The sequence below is a fragment of the Seriola aureovittata genome, chromosome 1, assembly GCF_021018895.1.
Source record: "Seriola aureovittata isolate HTS-2021-v1 ecotype China chromosome 1, ASM2101889v1, whole genome shotgun sequence".
Lineage (NCBI taxonomy): Eukaryota > Metazoa > Chordata > Actinopteri > Carangiformes > Carangidae > Seriola > Seriola aureovittata.
In genome coordinates, this window is record NC_079364.1 from 871,359 (window position 1) to 884,521 (window position 13,163).

Consider the following 13,163-nt stretch of genomic DNA (forward strand, 5'->3'; position numbering starts at 1 on the left):
ATGTGAACAACAACTCACTGAATGCATACGAACACTTTACTTCCTGTTTACATGCCAAAGGATTCTGGTTCCAAAAGTATAAAGCAAGACAAAAGATAATAAGAGTAAAATAATCAGTATAATAAATATAATATTAATAACTATATAACCATAATAACTAATAAAGAAACTGATAAAACAGCTAATAAATATAATTACATTTTTCTTATTAATATGAACTTTTCTTCATGTTGCACTAATTTATGTTTTTTAAACATTACTAAGGCTAAAATTAAAGGTTGTTTGTTCAAGAAAAAATGCACAAAAATATGACAAAGAAAAATTAAAAAAATATTAAAACATTTTATTATGGCTGAGTGGCCAGCATCATATATTTTATTTTATTTTTTGAACAAAATTTTTTCTTTTACTTTACAAGAAATTTCTTGGGTTTCTTTCCAGTGACTGAGCTGTCACTGCAGCTCATTTCCCATTGAGAATAAACGGGCAGGCGATGGAACATTTCCCATGAGTCCGTCTGTCTGTCACGGATGGAGCGGCGACTCTAAGCAGACCCGTCCCATCTTAATCTGTTCTGCATGCTAAGCAGAGCGCCACCCCCCCCACCCCACCCCTCCTCTTCCCTCAGATTGTTATAAATGCTGTTTATGGTCTTGCTATGACAACTGTGAAGGGCACGGCGCAGGATTTATCACAGGATTATCTCCTCAACCAATGAATAGACGGGACGGGTTGTAAATGACCCTGCAGGGTAATAAAAGGAGACGCTGCTCCGCCAGGACAATAAGAGGAGGAGGTGTTATTATTATTATTATTAATAATAATACCACAGATAGACAGATAGATAGACTCCCTTTAATTCAGTCCTGTTTGTTTTTATTTTTTCTTTACATTTTAGATTTTATTGATTTTAAAGCAAAAGGTTGAAACAAGGCAGCGAGGAAACACTATTACAGGACATGGAATAGAAATTAAAAAACATAAGTTCAAAAGATAAAAAAGCTGAAGACAGAGATTCGGTCTGTATTAACTGAGACGTGTTGTGTTTACAGGAGACTCTAGCTATGATTGTCAAGATTTATCTACACTAGGTCCAAAAGGTGTCAAGAGGAATTCCCATTTACAAAACCATGTTTTAATTGACTGCACAGACTCGTGGGATGTTATCTGTACCATCACATTTACCCCTTTCAAATCTGAAGCTTTTGAAATGTTGTAATGCCTGGAAACTGTTCTGGAGGCTCTGATCAAACCAAATATCACAACAGAAAAATTCAAGATCGCTCCCAACTGACATAAACATAAATCAGGAGTCAGGGGGATTACTGAATCACCCAGGACCTCCAAAGATTTGACCCAGAATGAGTAATTTACTATGTTACCACAGACAGTGAAGCTTCCATTTCCACTCCGCACAAATAATCTTTTCATCTGTTTCGTTCTGTGGAGTCTTGTTGGAGAAATATCATAGTGTTTTAATAATGTGTTCAAAATCACAAATTCACTAAAAGTTGATATAAATGTTTTTCAGACAAACAGCAAAAATCTGTCCATGTTCAAGGGGTACCAGGCTGTAAACATGTTTATTTCTGCTGTAAAGTTGGACATTTTAACATGGGAGTCTATGGGACTGACTCACTGTTGGAGCCAGACTCTAGTGGTCGTTAGAGGAACTGCAGGGCTTAGCACTTTGGCCTATGAAAACAACTGTACAATGTCTGTGTGATAAACTGACAAATATCAGTTTAAGAACAGTGATAAATCCAAACATATTGAAGTCCACAAGTGTGAAAGAAAAGAGTAAAATACTTTGGTGTCACCAATGGGGATTCAAAAGGTCGGATGTATTTGCTACATATCAGCCTCAGACTAGTTTAGCGAGTAGCTTCGTTAGCAGTAAACTGATCACACAAACCATTAATTAACAAACACAGCTGTAATAAGAAAAGTAGCTACAGGTAATCCTCTATTGAGAGTGTTTGATGAGCAGATGATCGATCAGTCACAGATCCGACTAAAGTGAATAACGCTCCGTCAGCGTCAGAGCTTCAGTGTTAATCACAGTGTGGAGCTGAAACCCTCTCACACTGGAAAATAGGTCAGGAAAACACAGCGCTGTCTTCTGCCAAATGTCGAACATTTTAATGAGCCAAGAAAAGAGTCCCGTGTTTGACTTGGTATCCCGAGCATATGGCGGCTGGAAGGCGTGGCCCCGCAGTCCCCCAATACTAACGTCCCCCGGCCCACGAGACCCCCGGGGTGTCAGTTTTTAGAGTTCTGCCACTACAAAGACAGCAGGACTGCCAGTCACATGTGAACCATACTGTTAAACTGGGTTCAAGTCCACACATGCAAACACCAAAACCTGCCAACCCAGAGGACACGGAGAGACTTCAGATCTCTGAGAAACACTGGAACATCAGGAGATCCCACCACCACCTCCTCCAGAGAGGAGGCCAAGACATCACTGCTGGCAGCGCTATCTGTGATTTCATCCACATCTACTCCTACAACTCTTTTCCTTTCCCTCTCACTGTACATCCTCAATCATAGAACCTCCTCAAACTACACAGAACCTCTTCAAGAACCCAACCAGATGCACCCGAGAGCCTCCTCAAAGACATCCAGAACCTCCCTCAAACAAGCCTTATATCCTCCTCAGAGACATCGGTGACCCCCTCAGCCACTCATGGACCCTCCTCAAACATAGTACCATCTCTAACACTCCTAAACCATCAGAACCCCTACGATCTAATTGTAGATGTCAAGAACCTCTCCAAACATCGAACCTAAACAAAGACACTTAGAACCTCCAAGGCCACCAAAACCAACTTGTAGACCCACACCCAGACCCTCACCAGAACTCCCTAGAACCTGTGCAGACACCCAGAACCTTCTCAAGCACATCTAGAACCTTGTCAAAAACATACAAACTGCCTCAAGCATCCACAAATGTACTTGAAGACTAAGACCTACCTGTTTCAAATATCTCGTTTCAAAACTCAAGGACCACTCTTCATAAGACAAGAATGTCTTCAAGCACCCGTTGAACCTTGGAAAACAGAAGCTCTTTCAAAGACGTATACAATCTCTTTAAAACTCTGAATTCCTACTAAAAAAAACAAACTCTTCAAATAACCATATAACCTCCTCAAAAACATCTAGAACCCCCACAGATATCTATAGAACCTCTTTGTAGATGATTAAAACCTTGTCAGACACCCATAAAAAGACAATCACCCATCAAAGACATGGAAAATGTCCTCAAGCACACCTAGAACAACCACAGAAGCTCTCAAAAGAGACACTGAACCTTCTCATCCACCCACAGAACCTCTTCAAAGACGTCAAAGATCCACAGAACCCCCTAAAACACGACCTAGAACCCTGATTCAGAAATCTAAAACACATTCAAACATTATCGAAGCCTCTCCAAAGACAATGTGTGCTTATTAAAACACCCACAGAACCTCCTCCAGGACTCCATGGACATATTTGTAGACATCTAAACCGGCTTAGAACCAGAAGATCTCCAAAACAACTCAGTCAAGGATATCTAAGAAGAACCCCATGACCCTGGTCAAGGACCCAAAGCAACTTCTAACAGTCTCCTACTCCCCAAAATAACTGTACAACCTTTACGAGGACAAATCCACTTGGTATGTACAGTACACGTTCTTGGTGTCACCTCAACAGAAAGGTCACAGGTTTGATTCCCTCCTGTGTCCTTCAGCGACTCTATAGCTTCAGTTTTCAGAGAGGATACTTCTTCTGATTCACTGTCAGAGCATCAACAAAACACAACAAAACTGTGAGATGTAAAAGGCATATTAAACAGACAGACTGTAAACTAGCAGCCGTGGTGAGACACAATGCAGCCGGTTCCCTGGAGACTACAGCCTAATCCCGGCAAACGCTTAAACCCCCCATTAAATATTTAATGAGCACAAAGAGGGAACCAACTGTGTAACGTGAATAAGACAGAGACAGTGGAGCTCGTCGTTCGCAGACAGCAGCAGTGTCCGTGTTTAAAGAAGGTGCTGCTGATGGGGGGGGATCCCACGAGACCGAAACAACCAGCCAAATATTCAGAGTCTGACAGCAGGCAGGCAGGGGGAGCTGCAGGAGGAACATTAGGAAGTGGAATTATGTTAAGAAGTGGTGGGCATGATGTCAGTTTACCAACTCACATTTACCCAAAAGCATTTTTAGTCTGTTTTTGTTCATTCGTCCTCACAGAGCCGCTGATACAACAAACACACATGCTCCCAACGAAGTCCAGAGGTGGAGAGTAACTGAGTACATTTACTCAACTACTGCACTTCTACTATGTTCATCAGGAGGTTTCTGAAGACATTCAACCGCTCGACAAACACTTATTTTATCACTAATTTGATGTTCGCACAAGGTTTTCTGGAGAGCTCTGAGTATGTAAAACTTTATTTATCGAGCAGCTTTTGAAACCGCGGTCTGAAGGTGCTGTACAGTGAAAACATTAAGAAATCATAAAAACATGAGATAATATAAAACCAATAAAAGAAAAATAATAAAACCAATAAAAGTTATAAAGAGGAGAATCAGTTTTTTAGCAGCTATTTAAAACTGTCAGCTGAGAGTTTTAATGACTAGAGGAAGATGATTCCAGAGGGAGGGGGCCACGACTGCGAAGGTATGGTCTCCTTTGGTTTTTAGCCTCGACCTCAAGGGGGCGCTGGTCAGTCGACCCCAGTGGTGTCCAGTGGACACAGTAACTCAGAAATACAAGATGAGTCCAGCCCGTGTCATGTTTTAGAGGTGATTAAAAGAATTTTAAAATGAATGCGGCGCTCTGAGGGTCAGTGAAGATTTATCTGCATTTTGAACCAACTGGAGTCGAGACACAAAAGAACGATTTAAGGTCGTGAACGTTGAGTAATGATGACGGGAGGAAACAAAGACATGGATGATCTTAAAAGGATAGTGAAGATTTAATTTTAGCAATGTCTCTCAACCGGATGAAACAGGATTACACCGATTTATTTATGTGACATTCAAAATTCAAATGTTGGTCAAAGAAAACACCATTTACTGCTGTGACAGAAATCTTCTCGTTACATGTTATATATTTTTATCTTACTCTGCCTTTTCGTGTTTTCAGGTTCGTGAGGAAAAAGAAGACTGAGGTAACGACACCACGGAAAGACGCTGGAAGCGTCCTTCACTAATTACCTTCCTGCTCAAATGTTTGCATTCAACAGAATTTCTGTCTAGAGGCAGGAAGTTGTCAAAAACAGAGAAATAAAACCTTACAGAAATACTGGTCCACTGCTTTTTACTAGAACATATAGAGACATCTACTGTGAGCTTCTTTGTTCTGGTCTTTGAAGAAGCAGACTACGTTTAGGTTTTTTTTTAGAAACAACAGCTGTGTGACAATTACAGATGACGGAAAACAACATCCTTATAAGATCTTGACATTTTCTTTAATCAGAAGAAAACAGCTCCGGCTGAAACGACATGAAAGCGACAGATCTGCTCTGGCTGAGGTGAAGCAGCAGCGGAGGTTTACATGTTTTCATGTCATGGCACTTACCTCTGTATCGTCTGGTTTAAATCCTCCGCAGCCTCACATGGTCCATCTTACTTTGAAGTGTTGGGAGGCGACGCGTGCTTCCCCGTGTCACACGCTGCATGCTTTATAGCCGACAGTAAAACATTTTAGTGCTGCAGAAATTGGGCTGTTATTAAAATAGCGGGCCCGTATCTGTCACAGGGAGACGTACAGTTATCTTTTTGTGACGCCGAGACATATTTTATCATAATCTGCCGAGGCCGAGCGGAGCCTTGTACACATCATTGGCTTTTCCTGCTCGGTTAGATTGTGAAGGTCAGAGTTCCTGCAGCCTTTTATGGCTGTTTAACTTTTAAGAATGATAGTGAGGCGGCAGCCGAGCCGATTTATTTTCACCCCCGTCAGTCAGTCGGCCGCTAACTGAAGTGCGACTGGGTGTCGCTTCCCCCACAGTCCGTCATGTTTAAGACCAAGAAGAATAAAAAAACAATATTTTAGAAGCTCTCGCATCAATCAATCAACAAAATGTCACTCAGGTTCACGATGGACGATCTGATCACGGCGACCAGATTTAACACCGACTCCGACATCAGCAACAGAAACAGAGAATGAGGTAAACGAGAACAAATAAACTGTGAATTCAGCTGCAGTAAAACAGCAACAGCACTGTGTGATTTTAAAGAGAAATATTTTGATGCTGTGCAGAATGACTTCCTTTAGTTTCGGTGGATACGCAGCGAACACCTCACGGTCACAGTGTACAGAAGTTTGTTTCTGGATGTTTGTGTCTGTTAGTGAAATAATTCATCTGCTTTCAGGCTCCAATTAAAGCAGAAAGTGCAGAAACACATGGACTGTTTCCTGAGTGAAGACTCTTCAAACAGCTGAATGAAGCGGCTGCTTAATGAGTCTGAGTTGTACTGATCAGGGTCGTCAGTGAGTGATGTCGTGATCACAGGTGTGTTTTCACTTCTACCTGCAGAACGAATGAAACATCAAAAACTGCCAAAATATAAAAATATTTATCTTTAAATGCATAAAGTTTTATCAAAGGTCAGATATGATAAATAAATGTACGTGTCACTTCAACCCGCCGCATTTAGTACTTTTAATCAGTGTAAAAACATATATTTATGTTATATATGGTTTATAAATAGGGATGGGGAGTGATAAGATTTTATTGGTATCAATGCCATTATCGATCCTTTAATGATTCCTGATCAATTCTCTGTGTAGGAAAAAAGCAGGTCTGTCTGTTTTTATCTAAAATGGATGAAAGAGAGAAAAATTGTACAGCATGTTTTGATTTTGTTTTCTTGGTGAGAGATAAACTGTGCGGAGCCCGTCCTGTAGTATAACGTTATTATAGTGTAACTGCTCAGGAAGCAGCAGCACTCGTGTAAAGAGTCAAATACATGTGTTTCCTTAAGCCCATGTCGCGTAAAGGAAGATGTTGCAACATATTACTGGTGTTTCCACCCTTACCTGAAATGACCATTGAGCAGACGATAGAAACAGCGCCGTCGTCGTCTTTCTTCGTGAAATGAGGAAAACGCTTTGGACAGTTTCTTCCTCGCCACGTGACTCCTCCCCTCTGTTGTTGTGTGTCGCACAACTGTCAGAAAAACATGTCAGCATCAGTAAAAGAACCTGATCATCTTGAAAACATAAGACTCTGATGGTTCAGACGAGGCAATACAGCAGCTGTTGAATGGAAAGGAGCTGAGGCCGGGAGCACACGAGCTGCGTGGCGTGTGCGTGGCGGGTTATTGCGACACACTGCGTCTCACACCTCGTGGCTGCGTTGCATCGTCTATTTTTCACGTGTGACTCCACTCTCAGCAAAAACAGACAGAGAGAAGACCTGCTGATGTCATAGTGACATCATACCACCAACATCAAATAAAACTGACACCTTCCGCTCTGATTTCAATGTCTAGGCCGAATCTGAATACGACACACACATGAAAAAATATAAATATATTTTTTAACCATTTCAGCAGCTGCATGTGGAGACAGAGACATTTTATAGACGTATTGTGTCAAAAATAAATCTGTAATTATTTAAAAATGATAAGAAATCCAATATTGAAAGAATCTGCAGCAGCAGAGACGCACACGCCACGCGTCACGTGCAGTCGGTGTGTTCCTGCCGTAAAGTTCGTCACAAGGTGGTTTTTTGAAAAGGTCTGAAAAGTCGGTAATTTAGTGACAAAGTTGGCGCTAAGTTTACAAATGTGTCTGATGATGTCAGAGAAACTGTTCTCACCAGTTGATGTAAAACAGCAACGGCTAATGGGGGAACTCCAACACTCAGTCACTGTCGGACATTTATGTTTCTAGGGCTGGCCAAAAAATGTACTGACCCTGTAGAGCTCTCTATAGACTATAATTTATAGTTTAGCTTCTCTGCAGTGCAAACACACAGGTCCTGTTCTGTAAGACAAGATATGAGACGTCTCAAACTGGACGGTGCATGAACAATGTGAACACACACTGAGCTGTGGCCTCCACAGACACAGATACGAGTGTTTCGACCTGAAAGACAAAGAGGGGACATTTTCATTGTCTAATAACACTCGACAGCTTTTACACTCATGCTTGAAATTTGTTTGGAAGCCCTTGAGGGTAAAAAGCTGCCAGGAAGAAAAGACCTGTGGTTGCAAACAGTCTCACCCTCCCAAAAAGCCAAGAAGAAGAATTACCCAGGCATGGAGAACATGGAGCGTGTGTGGTCCCTTCAGTCGCCAGGCGATGTGGTGGGGAAGCTGTCAGCCGGCTGGATGGCGGCTGAATCCCGGTGAGCGGAGCAGGAGGAGGAGGAGGGCGAGGCATTCTTCAGCGCTGACACTCTCATTGAGACTCGGGGCAGCCGTGAAATAAAAGCTGCGAGGAGACTGAAAGAGAGAAAAGACGGCTCCGGTAGTTTATTTTGTCGAAACAAAACGTGAGTTCCACTTGTGGAAAAATGTGATTGAACTGCGCTTTGTGTGGAGCTGAATGAGCGTGAGCAAATACGGCTGGAGGAGCACTGTTAGTTTTACCGATTTAAACTGTGGAGAGTGAGGAAAAACCAAACTTCACTGCAGACCAGACGAGAGCAGAGGCCAGTGAGATCATCTCCCAACAATCAACATGTTCTTACTGACTTACAAAATGATGAGAAAAGGTTTTAATGGAACAGGAGAAGACAAGGATTTACTGTTTGTAATATAATGTTTTACTTCAACTTTTGTCTAAATTTTACTTATAACTGGAAGACAAACCTTTTTGGAAGTTTATCCGTCTTACCACGAGTCACATAAAGATGGTTTTTATCTTCCTGCCTCTGAATTTAGCTGCTAAACATGAAGGTCACCTGAACCAACCTGTTCAAAGGAGAAATATAACTGTTAGCTCCTCGAACTCAAAACAAGCTAGTTAATTATCGATTAACTGTTTGCTCTATAAACATTAGAAATCTTAAGCTGCTACACTGAACTGTTGATCCAGCTAAACCAAACCAGACTTTATCTGAAACAAATCTGTTAGCTAACCTGAGCTAAACTGTTTTAGCTGTTGACTGCCGTTTTATCTAACTGCATCCTTTATGTTTGAGCCTCTAAAATAAAACTTTAGATAATCTGTTTGATAAAGTGTTGAGGTAAGCTAATGAGACACATTCATTTATATTTCTATTTTATATCCACAGTTAAAGTAACAGTTTTCTCCAGACTCAGAGTTCAGTTCACCCTCCAACTACTGATGTCCATGTTGTATATTGTTAACTAACCAGCAGTGTGTCCGGCATCAGCTGCAGGACGGAGCTCAAACTTGACGACAGGAGTTCAGGACTGTAGAGATGCTGCGTGGAGTCTATTTATCTTTTAGTTTAACTTTTATAACAGATTAACACAGTTTTGTTCCGTTTCAGTTGGACTTTGGAATAAATTATTTTGTATACAATGACTCACAGCTCTGTGTTATTATCTGCCCTTTCATCCTGCTGCTCCGCTGCCACAGTGATACTTTCCCTGAGCTCAGACTTTGTCATGCAAATGCTTCCTCATAAAAACTCCTTTAGAGACCTGATTAGGGGTTTACATGGGCACAGAAAGCAGGTTTCCCCAGCAGAAATCCCACTGAGTTAAGAGGTTTACTCTTAAACCTGGAGAGAGGAAGGGAAGCAGGAAGAAGAACGAATGTGATGGACATCGATCAAGAATCACCTCCAGGAGTCACGGTGAAAGTTAAAGAAACCTCATCACAATATCAAACTTCTCTCACTCACAGCAAGAGGAAGTGGAGACTAATGTCACAACCTCACTACAAACAGAACCATAAACTCAAGAAAGGTTTAATTAAATGCTGAGGATAGTGCGCTGCAGTAAAGCTTAAATATGTAAGAAATATACAATAATATGAAAGGTGAAATGAACCCAAATAACAATAATAAGTGTTTCCTCTGAAAATGTAACCTGAGCAGATTCTCTATCTATTATACAGTTAAACTCTTACACACTTTAAAGGATGATTCCACGTTTTCTTAAACAGAACATTTAAACTTGATTACAGTGTAAATAAAGGATTCAGTATTCCTCCTGGAGAGGGTTTGAACAAACAGTATTTCGACTGTCATGTTGGGAAATACAGATTCTTGATTTACAGGTTTGTAATTTCCCAGGTTGTTCTTCATCCAGAGTTCAGTTAGTTGTGTTGAGTTTGGAAGCAGTTGTTGATTTCAAGAAGATTTTCCCTGAAAGACCAATCGACCAGCGGCAGACAGGGAGGTGAACAGCTGCTGACGTTTCCATAACTACCACAACTGGGGGGTAGATGTACACAGATACGTCCCCCACATGTGGACCGCAAAACACGACGGCGACTAACGTCGACCAGAAGAAAGAGAAAAAAAGTCAAAATGACGTGTGCAACAAGAACAGGACCAGGATTAAACAAAGCTCTGGGCCACAGTGGTGAAGAGCTGAATGCCAACATCCTCTCACTGATACAGACTGTACTCCAAGAGTGAGACTACAGACACTCATCATCACTGACATCGCTCGTCACACAGCGACGGTGATCGTTACCGGGAAGAACACGACAGACTGTTTTTGTTCAGTTGTAGACTTCTTGAGGTCAAAGTCAGAAATCAGACAGTGAATGCAGCGCTCTGAGTCGTTTCAACATTCACTGCGTCAGTTTAACCTGTAAACACCAGCAGTAAACACAGGGAACAGCTGAGGCTGATGGGAATGTGAAAGTTCTCCAGTTAATTTGGTCATAAACCAAAGTATTGGACTCATAAAACGTGACCTGATGATGAGGATGATCCCAGTTATTACAGTTCATCCTCAGGAGAACGTGAACGTCTGAACCACATGTGATCACAGGAAGAAGGACGGCTCTGGTTTCATGTGTCACTCTGAGAACGAATTTCCCACTTTGAGACATGAAATACCGTTTTTTTTCCTGTTTGCCAGAAGTGGTCAGTGAACACATCACTGAAGCAGAAAATACCTCATTCATCAGCGTCAGAGCAGGTTGGAGATGTTCAAGTGTTTAAACGGCTCTTGTTTCAATTACAACTTAAAAAAGACGGTGTAATTAAAAAACTACAAACACCATTTGAATGCAAACGGAGACAATTAAAAGAGCCTGACGAGTGCATTAAGAGGAATCAGTTGTGAATTAGCAGTTAAGAGGAACACAAAGGGCTGAGTTCTCTCTCCTCCCTCCTTCTTTTCTCTCGCTTCTCTGCCTTTTCAGCCTTCGGCAGCACAAACCACCGGAGGAGTCCTTTCACTTGTTCTTTTCTCCCTCCCCTCGTCGTGTCTTTCAGCCTCAGCAGAAAGAAAAGAGGCTGAATTGAGGCTAATCTTCTCCTTGTCGGTGTGAGTGTGTGCGGCCTGATGAAAAGGCTCCAGGTGCAGGACGGCGGGTTGTAAAAAAAAAGGACAAAAACAAAGTGAAGAAAGCAAAAGGAAAAGGCTTTGATGGTGTGTCTGCTCCTGGTCGCCCTCCCCCAACCCGCCGTCACCCCCCACACACCCCTAACCCACCGGCCCCTGAACTCCAGGTGTGGGAGGCGTCACGGAGCCACGTCCAATCATCCGGCAGCGTGGTGAAGAGGGTGTGGCCTCTGGTTTAAGACTCAAGGCTGAGACACAGACAAAAAATAAAAACTAATGTTTTCAAGCTCTGGATCAGTTCACGATTTTAACACCATGACTGAGGCGTCAGCAGGTCGACTGTGGATCATTTGCATCTGCATAAATTATCTACATCATTTGATTCAGTGCAGATTTGTTAGAGATTTGAACCACTGAAGAACAGGACAGACCTAAATCTGCAGTTTTGCCATTTAGCTAATGGAAAACTACGAATCCTCAGTGGATCAGCCTCCACGTGTCTCTTTGTTGTTGTCTGTACAGATGAGGATCAGTTCTCCACCAACTTCTGTCATAAAAACCTGATCAACAACCTGCTGATCACCTCAGACCTGCAGCTTGAAGAGGACTTCTCCTCACCTGACAGCAGCTGGGCGGAGCTACAGGTTGATTGATGGCTCACCTGCGAGGGAACTCTGACTCGTTGACCCTCTCACAAACAAACATCAAAGCTGGATCACACTTCAAAGTCGCCGCTGTCACTCATGAAACTGACTGATGAGTCTCAGTCTGATTTTTAAAAATGTTTCACTCTGAATTTGAATCTTGAGTCTTGAGTTTGAGGTGATTGACTTTCTGAACGTTCTGCCACAGAGACGATCAATCACTGACAGAGAGGCTGAAAGTCAAACAGACGCATTTCACTTGAACCTCTACGACGACATTTATATTAATTACACATGAATCAAAAGGTGAAGGTAACAAAATGTCTGAGCTGCAAAACTCACCTGTTAACTAACCCAAACCAAACCAAACCATCACTAACCTGAAGCAGACTAGTTAACCAGCCTGAACCAAACTGGACCAGTTAAATAAAACCACTTCCTGCTGCTGAACTGGAATGTCAGATAAATGGAACAGAGCTGATCAGTCTCACACAGACATGTTGTTTCGTAAAAAAGTAAAAGGTATAAAAGGTCAGTGAAAAATAAAAACCCGACCAGATCTAAACTGGATCCGCAATGGATCATTTCTTCTGAGGTCCGATTCAAGTGAACCGAACGACAGTGGAAGAAGCTGCTGAGAAACAAACAGCAACAGGAACAAAATTCCCAACAGGAAAATACCTGAATCAGGAAGTGGCTGAAAGTGGAGAAATTCAGGGAGAAAAGACGTGAGACACAAAATGGAGAAAAGCACTGAGGGGGTTGTGTTTTATTTTGAAAACTCCGGGGTTGTGTTTTATTTTGAAAATTCTGGAATTGTGTTTTATTTAGAAAACTCTGAGGTTGTGTTTTATTTTGAAAACCTTGGGCAGGTGTTTTATTATGAAAACTCTGAGGTTGTGTTGTAGTCTGGACAGAAAGTGAGACCTTTGTAATCGATGAGGTCACAGCCACGCTCTCTCCTGATTGGCTGTCATCAGCCTGGACTACCAGTGGTGAATACAACATGATGATGAATGACAGTGTTTCTGACCTTGTTGTCTTTGCAGCTGTTGTTCACTTACATTCTCTGTTTTA